Raw genomic sequence first — 14,784 nt, forward strand, 5'->3', positions numbered from 1 at the left:
AGGACAAAATAGTCTCCCATTTGACAGTTACTACAAATGTTGCCCTATGACAATGGTTAACAATCTCACAACACATCAACAATATCCTTACTCTATTCTGTGTTCCCTATCATCAGCTTCCTACTGTGATCTCTATTTTTGAGGGGAAAAGTCAGTATCGAGAATAATTCATTAACTTTCCCCCAATAAATTCTTCTAGTCATAATATTACTTACATAATGGAAAATATGAACACTTGCATACTCAGATGCCAAATTTTCGTTGGAGAAACGATTGGGAAATAATATAATAAGGGTAGGGAAAAGAAAATGTGTCTATCCCTGACACCATAAATTTCATAGGAATCCTGTAAATTTGAACCAAACATTTAATTCCTAAATTAATAAAATATAAAAAATAAGTGAGAAAAGATGAGCAATGAGGGGAGGTACAGCCTATATTAGTCAGGGTCCAATCAGGAAAATAGAAACCACTCTAGGTTTTTCAAGCAGAGGGTAATTTAGGCAGGGAATTGGTTGAAAAGTCATTAGAAGGGTCGAGGAACAAAACAGAAAAGGACTTATTACTCAGAGATCAACTAACTGCTGCTACCGCTGCTACTGCCACCATATCTGCTGCTGAACCTCTGCTGATGCTGCTGAAACTGCCACCAACATTCCCTCTGCTGCTGCTGCTATTACCACTAGGAGGTAATAGTAGGTGAGATGTTGATCTATCAAAGATCCATATGTGAGACATGTGAGCAGAGAGGGGTGGAAGTGTGCTCTGATGTTGAACTGGAGAATGATGACTCTGTATTTGTTGTTGTAGATAAGAAGTAATGAAGGAAGTAGAGAAAGTAATGTCTGAGAAGTAATAAATTTTTACAGAAAGTTGTTTAATAAAGGATGTTGTAGCCCACTTCAAGAGTTTTGAAAATTGATTCTGATGATATAATCAGTATGTTCTATTTCACCAGCATGGGGCACTTATGTTTCCTTTAGTATACAAGTTACAAAAATGCAAGCCCTCTCATATCAAAAGCCTAATCTTTTCTTGGAGTTTTCTCTTTTCATATAGTTCAAAGCATAATTTACTGGTCTGAGAATCAGTTCTTGTTATTCATGTGCCACTACTGTTAAGGAGAGAAGGAGCCCCCATGTATTCTGATGGCACCTAATTAAGACCAATCTCTATAGAGCTGGCTTGTGGGCAATCCATCTGCTGGTCTATTTCATTCTCTGTTTTATTCCACCTCCTGGCTCTGGAAAACTGGGGTTACACCACCCATCCCTGCTCACACTATGGTAGAACTGGTCCTGATACGTTGGCAAGGCATCAGAAACAAATGCTAGGAAATTGAATTCTTATTTTCTTACTCTTTTGGAGGTGGCTGAGAGGTAGCTCTATGTAGAACTAAGGAATCAACCATTTAAACTGGCTTGACTAAGTAGTTAAGCCAAATAGCTACTTGAATATTTTCCTTTTACTAAACTGACCAGGTGTTTGGCAGGACTGAGAGATTAATTAAATAAAAATGCTCACTTCAGCATATAACTTCGTTCTACCCTGTTTCTTACTTTAAAAGTATTTTTATTGTAACAACAGAATGACTGAAAATCGGTGTGCTTCATGTGACAAGATAACCACAAAAGCTTAATGTTTTCCTAGAAATTTATCCAAGATAAAGTGAGTGGCTTGAAATGCAGATCATTGGCACCCACATTTTCTTTATACCCGTCACTTTCTACCACCTCACATCAACTCTTCTAAGTCCAACCAGACCTTTTCCCAATATTTAATCCCCTATAATGTCTGTGTCTTTCGCCTACTGTTACCTAGCTCCATAGCTCTGTTGGGAAATTGCATGCCTATCTATGAACACTTAGATCTGTTCTGCATCACTTTTGGTAGTAGGGGGCTGGTATTTTGGGTGTACTATTCACATTCTCATGAACCCCAATTAAGAATGTCTTTCTCTTGTGCAGTCAGCGGGGTTGGTTGCAGCCTCGAGAGTGTCCATTACAGTTGAGGGAGTCACAGATCAGAACTGGGTGTGTTTTTCTTTCCTAAGGATACTACCATACAGTCAAATGCTCACATAACTTTAAAAATATCCTTCTAGGGACTGTGGGGGTTTCTACAGGATCTGAGGTAAGATTCCAACTACATTTGGACCAAGGCATAAGATGGGCGTTTACTGCACTTGACGAGACTCGCAATCATCCCATGAAGTTTGTAACTTACCACGAGTCTCCACAATCAAATGAATGGCTGTGATGTGATGGGATTTATTGGCGAGGCACAGTGTGATAGAAGCAAAAGGGTAGTCCAAAAGGGGGACTCCGGGCTTGGCAGAAAGCTAATTTATTAGGGATGGACGGCACAGGTTAGGATGGGAAATGGGCTTGGCTAATGTCAGAGGTTCAATTAGTCAAGTAAGTCATGGTGATCAAGGAGCTTGGATTCCAAGCTGTGCTTTAGGGAGGCAATTGACATCTTATGTACAAGCCAAAGAGGCGAGAGGAACATGGTGAGGGGGAGTATATGTGCATACCTTGGTTCTACCTGTGATAGTTTTATAAATTTACATGAATAATTCACAGTGTAGATAGCCCATTTCTAGGTAGCTGAGACTTGGCTGTAGAGAGAAGAAAATTAATAAGGCATGCCATGTAGATGGTGTTTTATGCTTTCTGAGTCTGTGCTTTGACCTGGTCTAAATTGTTATCATTAGAAATAAATCACCACTGACATTTCATTCTGTCATAACTGTGAAATCTTATTCTGTGTTCTTGAAAAATCTTTGGTTTGGCAAATAAAAATTGGCAGCTACTATCTGTAGAAAACCATTCCCTTGAGATTAAGTTGACAGCACCATTTAATATAAGTCCAATTCTCCCCCACAGGAGAGTTATGAAGATTAATGAAGTCATTGTTTTAAAAAAATTCTTTGATAGCTTGTGGTACAGAAGACTTTTAAGAAAAATATCATGTCTGATTTTAGTGATAGGGCGAGAATCTTTTCTTAAATAAATTAGAATATCTATATCTCTCTCTACCTACCTACCTACTTACCTATCTATCTATCTGATCTGTCTGTCATCTCTCCTATAGAAGAATGTCTTTCAAGTGTACTTGACTTTGACCAAGAGTAAGAAATACATTTTACAATACACTCTAGTGCTTGCACATGTGCACACCACACACACAAACATATATGAAACTCTATCATGTTCTATTAATTAAGGGAAAAAAACTGATTGAGAGCCACTAAATTGGTTTCATGCTTTCAAGGTATGACTTGTAGCTTGAAAAACACTATTAGTGCATGTCCTACATAAACAGATATGCATTTAAAAAATGTCTATGCCAAAACACTGTATAAAAATAATGGAAAATAGGAAACCAGAGCACAAGACTCAGGAAAGTGTTTAACTAGAACAGAGGTCTTCTCTTCAGGGACCTAGTGGTGGTGATGCGAGTCTATAACAAGTTGCCTCTGAGCTCATCCTAATTGAGAACCGTCTCCCCTATGGGGTTTCTGATTGAATCTTCCTCTCTTTATTGCTGTGAATGATATACACATTAACAGGCTAAGTCGTATATCTGGTTTGATATATACCTTTTTTTTTCAAAAAAATAAATAGATTATTATTATTTTTTAAAATATGCATTTAAAAGGATTGAAGTTATTTCACATGCATTTTTGTATCCATATGCACATTTGAATAACTAGAAGATAACTCCACACTTGGCCGCCCTTACCTTGTTCTACAGGGATTGAGATGACAGTCTGTTTTCTCAGTACCATCTGGGTTTGGACAACCCCAGAGAACATTCAGATATTTGCCCATGTTGTGTTGGGCTATTTCCCCATGTCAAATTAGACAATAGCTCTGTTTAGTTGCTTAGCTTTGTCAAAATGTTTGGCCCACTTCATGGAAATAGCCTGACTTTATACCTTAATGATCACCTACACACAAATTAACTACTATCCCTGTTACCCTAAGTTAGGAGGTCTAAAAATCAGAATACCTCATACCTCTCCACATGCTTTTGATAACTTAAATTTTGCCTTCATTTTTAAGGAGTGCTCTATATTCAAAATCTCACACTGTTTTATAAGCCTTTCAGCAAGAATCTGTACAGAACAGTAACATGGTGTTTTGATTACATCTCAGCTCATCCATTTAAGAAAGCTGAAAAGTTGTTTCAGCAGATTTCCTGCAGGTGTATCTGATTACCTGGGCTTCGTTGGTTCAGTTAGATAAATGGAAAATTTTAGATTTTCATGAAATTGGGGCTGGAAGGGGAAATTCTGTGATGAATTGCCTAAGAAGCAAAGAGTTCCACATCCCTGAAAATGTTTAATCATAGACTTGGTGACTTCTTGTTAGAAACATTGTGGAGAGCATGGTGATGTAGGATTATGTGGTTTGTAAGGTCTCATACAGTTGAAAGATTCTATGAGTCTAGATTATGTGAAAAGATTGATGTATTTAGTCTTAGGATATATTGAATTTTCAGTGACATGCAAGTGGGCTGGCACCCATGAAATTTGGCTCCCAAAGTTCTAAGTCATTACAAGTTAAGTCTGGGTTCAGCATGACAACAACTTTAGACAAGCTTGTGTTGAACATGTTTTTCAGTTTAAAATTAGGTCGCTATTCTTCAGCCACATTCTTCTTCCTTTTTGTGGAACGTCAAACTCTGGATTTGTAGAAAAGTCATTAAAATTTAAAGATTGGGTAATCCAGATGGTGCGAGATATGAAAATTCTTTGAAGAACCTCTAATGGTGGTTGTTAACCATTCTGAGGTCACAGATCCTTTGAGACCCTAACCAGAAAAATGCGCATCGTATTTTATAGGCTCAGAAGATTCACCTCAGATTAAGCACCCTTGAAAAGAAGATGTATTCTCTTGAGAGTTTCACATTATCACTTCTCAGGGACTGTCAAAACATAGCAATTAGTCTTCACATTATTCTTATGAGGCACTGAATCTCTTTGTGCAAATTGACAAAAGCAATGAATACTTTCCCCCACCCAACAATAACTGTGAATTATGTGAAGAACATTGAAAATCATCTCAGAATTGAAAAGAAATTTATAAGTGTAAAAGCAATAGAAGAAATTACAAAGAACAAGGCCATTGGATTTGACTATGTAAAAATGAAAAACAATTCATCAAAGAACACTGTCAATAAGATTAAAGGGAAAATGAGATATTGGGGGAAAATAATTGCAACAAACGTTTAGTATATTTAAGTGACTTTTTCAAACCAATGAGGAAAACATTAAACACCAGTATAAAAATGGCCAAAGCATATGAAAATACTATTCTCTCCACTGCAGTTATTGAGTGATTATCATGTGGCATACACAGAGGGTTATGGGACAGAAAACACCCGTCCTCAAGAAACTTAATTCACAGTAAATTCAATACAAAAGACCAATTAACATATGGAAAATGCCCAATTTCACTTCATAATAAAATAATGCATAAAATTATTTTGGCTTATCATATCAGCAGAGGCAAAGAATAATAATATTGAATATTATTGAGGGAATGGGAAACAAGTGAATTTATCTACTATAGTAGGAGGTTTCACTGGGGCAACTCTTCTGGAAAGTATGCTGGCAGTGTGTATTACGGGTTTTAAAAAGTGTGTATCCTTTGATCTACTTCTTCCTCTTCTAGAAATCTGTTTCAGAAAAGTAGTGAAAACCTTGGACAAATATTTACATGCAAAATGTCCATTGTAGTATTAGCTATAATAAAAAAAGTGAGAGTAACCTAAATTTTATTTAAAAATATACACCACAGTCCAAATGGTGTTAAAATAATATATTTGTCTGTAGAAAAAACTAATATAGAAACATTGCTGATTTCAATTTTATTTTTTGCTTTTATAGTTTTAAAGTTTCTGTGTAACTTGTATTACTTTTATATTGAAATATTATTATAATAAAATATTATCATTGATTATCACTGGCTGCTGAATTATACATTATTTTTATTTAGTTGTCTGTTTTCCAAATTCTTTATGACAAGTATTTTAGCACCTTTAATAAATTCAGAGAAAAAAATAGACATTATTAAAAACATATCTTGACTGTAACTGTAGGAATATATTAATTTTTTTTTCCAAATGCCCGTAATAGATAGAACTTACTCATGTGGAGAAGACACGCGGTAGAGCCAACTGTCTGTAGAACCTGTTATTTAACTTGATAACATTTATGGGATTTTGATTTATTGAAAGAGAAGGCAGAACTGACTATTTTTCGCTTGATAGCTAATCTAATTGTATAATTTCGAAAAGGTTGTTCTTTGAACTTTCAAATGTTCTTAAAATGTACTGGCATTTGTGATGTTTAGAAATTGATTCACAAAGATATAGGTTTTAATTTAAACAATTGCATCATTTATTAAATGTCTTTTTCATAGATTTACACTAAAGCATTTTAAACCACATTAAATATTTTTATCTCATTTATTTTTATTTATTTATTTTACATTAAACCTTGAGGAGAGCAAATCAGTTGCCTTTTAGAAAACCCTACCAAAAACCTACATAAAAGTAAAATGTCTGTAAGGATCTTAATACACAAGGGATATACCAGTGCCTTATTACTTCATTCAGAATAAAAACTGAAGAGAGAGGTTTAAAGAGATTCATAAGGCATCTCAATCTTAAAAATCTTTTCAAAGTTTATATGAGAAATCTTCCTATTTGTTAACATCTAGCTATATATCCTTCCACACTCACATGTAACTATGAATATGGATATAAATGTGAACATAAACATATATACCACACACACACAGACATACACACACCAACATCAATATCCCTTGGAGTCTGCTTTGTCTCCCTTACCTTTCTCATTCTGTCATTTATTCATTCCACCAATTAAATGTTTCCTGAATACTTGTTAAGTGAAAAATACTTAGGCACCACAGATACCAAGATTAGTCAGATATATTCTGGGTTTGAGGAATTTACAATGAAATGAGTAAGACAAGTATTGTTGTTGTTGTTGTTAGTTGCTAGTTACCATTGAGCCATTTCTGAAGAGGAGAATTGCCATGCGTGAAGAGTAGAATTGCACTCCATAAGGTTTTCAAGGCTGTGACCTTTCGGAAGCAGATTGCCACATCTTTCTTCCAAGTGCTTCTAGGTGGGTTTGAACTGCCAACCTTCTGGCTAGTCATCAAGAGCTTAACCATTGTGCCACCCAGGGACTCGTAAGACAAATATACAAATGATACTACTAGTCATGCTATAACAGAGAGAGCTACAAAGTACTATGTAACTACTAACGATGGGATGACTAACTTGGCTTGCTTGGTGGGTGTGAGTGGAAGGAAATAACATTTAAAATTGCGTCTTATGAGTAGGAGTTTGATAGGTGGAGGGGGAAAGGGAATTCCAGGTAGCAGGAACTGCACATAAAAAACATGAATTTATGAATGTATACCCATGTATAACAGGACCAAATTGTAGGGTGAGTAGAGGGGAATAATTGTGTAGGATCAATTGTGAAGGACTGTACACCAGGCCATATTTAAGTATCAATCGTAGTGGCCTAGGATATGACCATTATCCAGCCCCTAAGTGCCCATTATTTCAACGCCAAGGGTCATATTGTTGTCAGTCTGGTCCAATTATACTAGGGCACTCCATGTGGCAGGCCCCTTCTGTGCAGAGGCTCCCCTCCCTTCCTGCTGAAGAAGTGATTTGCTGAAACACATTGTCTCCTCAGGTATACCGCTTTCAGAATCAAGTAGTAAACAGTGCCTAGAGTCAGCTTCACAAGGCTTTCTCGTTTGCAATGACCCAGGAAGACCAAACTCTGTTAATAAGCAGCGAATACCTACTAGGCTGGCAACTGGGTCACAATGTTAATTAATCTCCAATAGCCACATTTTTTTCCCCTCTCTTCACGTGCTCTTTCACCTTCTCAGAGACTGTAATTGAGTTTGAATTTTCCTTACTGCTGAGACTACTGTGGTGTTAAAAATAAGTTAGCCCTTGGCCTGTCTCCCTGGCATCTATGATCTCAGACGTCATCAACGTCTCTCCCTTTCCAAGTTAATTATACTCAATGTGAGCTGAATTTTCAAATCCGTCTGTTTCCCCCATCTCTGTAGACAGTTTATTTATATTTGTTCTTTGAAATAGAAAAGGGATAGAACAACAGTTTCTTCACACTTTCAACATTTTGACATCTAAACAATAACTATTCCTTTTAGAATAAAATCTTTGAAAGAGAACTTGATTTCACAGCTGCTCTGAACCTAAGCACTGACAGTGAAGAGGCCAGTACAGCTATGTCTCCTCTGTTATTCTGTCCTATAGGCACCTGTCTTGATTTATAATTACATGCTCATTTATGTGTTAGTATGTTTAATGCTAACTGGACTCTGTAAGAGCAGGAAAATATTTTGTTCACCAATCTATACCTGAAACTTAGTATACTACCTGGAATATGGTAGGTGCTCAATAAATATAGAATAAAGGAAGGAAGGAAGGAAGGAAGGAATCAAGATTCATCACAGCTGCAATGATTTATACCTTAGAAGCGCACAACGTTTTTACCACCAAAGGACCATTCTGTTAATTTTTACTTTCATGGATGATGTTTCAGTTAGCTATTGCTGCATAACAAATTACCCCACAACTTATGGCTTAAAACAACAACTTATTCTTTCTCATGATTCTGTGAATTGGATAGATGGTTCCTCTGCTGGTTTTACCTGGGCCACTCACATGGCTGTATTTAGCTGGACAGTCAGCTGGGCTGTAAGGCCCAAGATGGTCTCACTCACATGTTTGACAGTTGGTGCTGGCATCATCTGGAGGCGTTCCATGTGGCCTCTCAGCCTCTTGTAGGCTAGATGTCTTTCTTACGTGGTGTCTCAGGCCAGAGCTGCAAGGCCTCTGGAGGGCTAGGCTTTGGAACGCATACAATGTCACTTCTGCCATAATCCATTGGTCAAAGTAAGTCACAAGGCCAGCTCAGATCCACAGAGTGGGGAAATAGACTCCACTTCTCAATGGGAGAAATTGCAAAATACTCTAGCTGTGCTTTTCAATCTGCCAAGTATTTTTAAAAAATGATGGTGATGATGATAAAAGTACTGAGTATTTATCCTATCTAAGCAGTATTCTAAGTAATTTAAGTGTTCAAGTCTCACCACAATAGTATGAAGTGGGTGGTATTATCATCCTCAGTTTATAGATAAAGAACTGTAGTTCTATAGAAGAGTTAGAGCAGTTAAAGAACTTGCCCAAAGTCATGCAGCTAGTAAATGGCAATTTAGGGATGTGGACACAGGTCAACTGACTTTATAACCTATGGTTTTCTCTCCACTCTTCTCCCCCAATTTCTCTGCACTTTTTTTTTGCAGTAATTAACCACAGTCATCTATATTATGTTTTTCCATCTCAACATCAATCTTAATTTTAAGTAATGATACAAAACTATAAAGGGTTTACAATGATTTTATGAAACCAGAGAAATTATTGCTGTGGCTGGGTTGCAAATAAACAATAGAGTTGAATAGGTAAATATACGTGTAAGCTCTATAAACTGCTACTGGTAGCCTGATTTTGATAATTGCTGAAAATGTGGGTTTGGCTTTTTTCTTTTAAAAATAAATTTAAGAACAAACAGAAACTCTATTTAACATATACAGATTATATGTGGTCCCCCGTCTGGGTTCCCCTGTTAATCAGTGGTTTTCTCATCTTCAGTTCTCTGGGTGAGATACATTTTCTCCTTTCCTCTTCCTCACTCAATATAATCACCTCTTTCTTTACATTTCCATTACACATAGCTCCTTGCTACTCAAGGTGTGGTCTGTGGACCAGCAGCATGGACGTCACCTGGCAGCTCCTTAGAAATGTAGAATCTCAGACTCCACCCAAGGCCTACTAAATCAGAATCTGCATTTTAACAAGATCCCCAAGTGATTTGTACGCACTGTAAAGTTTGAGAAGGATTGACATAGTGGATAAGAGAATCAGACTGGGGTTTGATTACTAACTGCAGGCTACTTAAGCTTTCTTAGTCCTGAATCCCTCATCTATAAAATGGGGACAGTAATAGTATGTAGCTCTGAGAGTTGGTGTGAAAATTATATGAGATGATGCATAAAGCCTGGCACACTGTAGGCACTCAACAAATGGTAACTAAGCATATGCAACTTTGTTTTCATTGTCCCAGTTGAAAGCATTATCTCCTCCCACCTGGACCATTATGATAACCTCCTTCCTGCTTTTCTAGCCCCATGATCTTCCCATTCATTCCATTGTACTCTCTAGTACCAGTTATTTCCAAAGCACAGGTATGATTGTATTAATGCCTTCCTCAAAATGCTTTAGGGCATCTCATTGCATTTAAGCCAAACTTCTTGGCATGGCATCCATAGCCCTCTACTCTCTGAGTGAGGCCTAACCAAGAAGGAACAAAAAAAAAACCCTGAAACCAAACCCGTTGCTGTCGAGTCAATTCCGACTCATAGTGACCCTAAAGGACAGAGTAGAACTTCCCTATAGGGTTTCCAAGGAGCACCTGGTAGATTAGAACTGCTGACCTTTTGATTAGCAGCTGTAGCTCTTAACCACTATGACCAGGGTTTCCAAGAAGGCACAACTGAATTTCAAAATCTTGCCCTTGTTGACCAAATTACTGCACCGAGGGCTGTGGGAACCATGGTCTCGGGGAACATCTAGCTCAACTGGCATAACATAGTTTATAAAGAACATGTTTTACATTCTACTTTGGTGAGTAGCGTCTGGGGTTTTAAAAGCTTGTGAGTGGCCATCTAAGATATTTCACTGGTCTTACCCTGTCTGGAGCAAGGGAGAATGAAGAAAACCAAACACACAAGAGAAAGATTAGTCCAAAGGACTAATGAACGGACTAATGAATGGACTAATGAACCACAACTACCAGGGCCTCCACCAGACTGAGTCCAGCACAACTAGATGGTGCCTAGTTACCACCACCAACTGCTCTGACAAGGATCACAATAGAGAGTCCTGGACAGAGCTGGAAAAAAATGTAGAACAAAATTCTAAAGCACAAAAGAAGACCAGACTTACTGGTCTGACGGAGACTGGAGAAATCCCAAGAGTATGGCTGCGGACACCATTTTAATTCAGTACTGAAGTCACTTCTGAGGTTCATCCTTCAACCAAAGATTAGACAGCCCCATAAAACAAAATGAGACTAAATGGGCACACCAGCCTAGGCGGAAGGATGAAGAGGCAAGAGGGGATAGGAAAGCTGGTGGCAGAGAACTCAAGGTCGAGAAGGGGAGAGTGTTACCATGTTGTGGGGTTGACAACAAATGTCACAAAATAATATGTGTATTAATAGTTTAATGAGAAACTATTAATACACATATTGCTCTGTAACCATCTAAAATACATTAAAAGAAAGATTAAAAAAATCTTGCCCTTGTTCTAACAATAAAAAGCTGTGTGACTTTGGGTTATCACTTTATTCTCTTTGAACTCCAGTTTTCTAACCTATAAAATGAAAGTATTTGACTAATGGTTTTGCCAAGGCCTCTATCTAGTAATTGACCAGGCTGGAATTTAAACCAAGTGTACTGACACGCTGGGAATTCCAGAGCTCTCTACACAACACTGAAAACTGAAACAAGGAACGATTTCCTTCTTCCTGGAAAAAAGTATGTCAATTGTTTTGGAACAAATCTACATGGGACATTTTAAACAGATGTTGTTAAAAAGTGCCTAGTATTAGTTAGACCTATTAGCAAAAGACAGATATTTGGCTTGAATGTATTTCAGAGAAAATAGCAAATGTATTCAGTTAAGCAAATTAAGAATAAGGCATTTCATTTAATGTTCTGCAGGAACAAATTGCATTATCAGTAAAAATCATGCAGTATTTTACCAATGCTCCTTTTTGCTTTTGGTTAAAGGGCCACTTTAGACTTTCAAAATGGTCTGTGATAGAATACTTTTGAAGCAGTGTCTCAGGAACGGTATGATGTAGCCCAAGATACCTTTTTATCCCCAAGAAGCTCTAGATATTACTTTAAAGATGTAGTATTAAATTTTTCAGTTGTTAAAATCACAAGTTCTTGTGGCTTTGCTGCTATAGAAATATAATTTATTTCAAAATTATACACACTTTTCTCAATCCTGTGCTTGAAAAAAAGCAAAACATTTTGTGAGATGTTTAATCAATTTTTATCCTTGTCTATCATTTACTTGTTTGAATTTTGATATTTATTAGTAGTGATGAAATCATTTGATGGAGAATCCCTTCATAGAATAATGCAGATGAGTACATTTAATCTTAGAAAAATATTCATGTGTTGATACTGTTATTTCTCAATTCTGTGATGTGCATTTTTTGATGTTAGTGTTTCCGAAGTTAGGGTATATCTTATTATTAATGTGTATATTTAACATTGCACTTATGTTTCTCAAAAACAGTTATTAAATTAGTGGTGTATCTTATAATTAATTGTATCTTAGAATTGAGAAAACACTATAGAGTGTTTTCTGGTACACACAAGTGGGTAGAGGTGATCTACAGGAGACACTGGATCTTTAGTTCTTGAGATAGGGGTAATGTCTTAGGCATTTTAAAATTTCCAGTGGAGTCCAGCACAATGTCTTGCAGGTACAGTGCTCTGCAAATATGTGTTAAATTATGAATGTACAAACAATGGAAACCAAGACACAATTAAGCATAGTCTTTTGAATGGGCTACAGCTGTAGCTGAGCTAACTGGGAAAAGGGCAAACAAACCGATTTGATGCTGTATGAGTTTCTTATACTGCTGCAACAATTGACCATAAACGTGGTGGCTTAAAACAACACAAATGTATTCTCTAACAATTCTGGAAGCTTTAGAGGAGAATCTGTTTCCTTGCTGTATCTAGCTTCTGGAGGCTGCCTGCATTCCTCACATCACTCCAACCTCTTGATTCCATTGTCACATCTCCTACTTTTGTCAAATGTCCTTCTGCTCCCCTCTTATAAGGGCACTGTGATTCACTGGGTTCACCCAGATAATCCAGGATAATCTCTCCATCACAAGATCCTTAACGTAATCTTATCTGCAAAATATCTTTGGCTGTGTAAAATAACATTCACAGGTTCTGTGGATTAAGAGGTGGATATCTTTGGGGGCCATCATTCAGTCTACCACAGATGCTGCACCTGCAGGGGTGAAGTCACATAGGAGTCATAACTGTAGTGCTGTTCCTAGCCTCAGGTGGGGGAGGAACTCTCTGCAGAATGAACTAATTCTTGGCATAAAGAGATATCAACAAAAAATTGGTGGCAGTGAAAGCAAATGTTATTAATTTCTCTATTTTGCTCTGGTCTGATTCCATAGAACTCTGTGAAGTGAATGAAAAATTAATCTCTGCCATCCTGACCAGAAGTCCACATAAATTATGAGGAGTTAGGTTTTTTTTTTTTTAAACTCTACAACTTTTAAAGCATAATTATACAATCTTTAATCGTTAAACTTTCAGGAATTTGTTATAACCATTAATTGTCAACAGTAATTTTCTTACCGTATTTTGTCCACTATTTCACAAAGGAGGAATCATGGTTCAGTGGAAAGAACTCAGGACTAGCTTCTAAGTGTTCATTAGGTGTGGTCTCAATACACAGTGCACTGTTTGATAAAAATAATTTGATCCATCTGGAGTTCATCTGTAACACTTGATAATCTCTAAAATATCTTTCAGATCCAAAGTGCCATGACTCTAACCCATGAAAAGCAGAAATTTCTGTGACTTCAAGCATCATACAAGTTCCCACATTTATGAGAATATTATATGTAATAAGAGCCTTCATACTAATTGGCTATATTTAGGACACACTTCACTAATTCTGAAATCTTTATTCTTCATGCAGGAGAAACTGTTTCTGTTAAGGAAATCTGAAATCCTTTATATAAGAAAACCTTAAAAGTAGAAGCTACAAGGCAGTAAATTATACAAGCAATTTTCAGTCATTGATTTATATTAATCAGTCATCAAAGATTAAATGAGGCACCTAAAATTGAATAAGCATTGATGAGGGATACAATTATCATTTTATATAATAACAAGCACCCACATATTGATTAGATATGTGAAACTGATCATTATTAACTTCACTTGAAAGTAAACGTGTATACACAAACCCAAACCCAAAACTTGTTCCCATTGAGATGATTTCGACTCATAGCGACCCTATAGGACAGAGTAGAACTGCTCCATGGGGTTTCCAAGGAGTGGCTGGTAGATTCGAACTGCTGACTTTTGGTTAGCAGCTGAGCTCTTAACCGCTGTGCCACCAGGGCTCCATGTATACACAACATGGACAAAAATGCAAAACAGCATTTCTGTCAAACCACTTCTGCCTATAAATGTGCTTATGCATAGAAGAGCTGTATAAAGGAACAAAAATGAATTTAATAGTCACCCTTTTTATTTTGTACTTTTATTAAATGCTAAAACTTTAAAATTCTTAATAAATATAAATTAAAATAATTTGTTGACTAATTTCTGTATTGGAATTATTTGAGGCCCATTGGAAACACTATTAGAAAAATATGTTGGTTTAAAACCATTTAAATATTTAAAATCATACTATTTTCTGTAATAGAAAAGAAAATAGAAGCAATTACTCTTCAATTATCAAATTATAACCTCTGTTTAAGACCCTTTGTGTGGGTTTTTCAGATGTCAGGGTTATTGCCTGAACCCTGACTGTTGCACCTTAGAGAAATGAGAATGAAGGCCCCTG

The sequence above is a fragment of the Trichechus manatus genome, unplaced genomic scaffold, assembly GCF_000243295.1.
Source record: "Trichechus manatus latirostris isolate Lorelei unplaced genomic scaffold, TriManLat1.0 scaffold00017, whole genome shotgun sequence".
NCBI classification, from domain to species: Eukaryota; Metazoa; Chordata; class Mammalia; order Sirenia; family Trichechidae; genus Trichechus; species Trichechus manatus.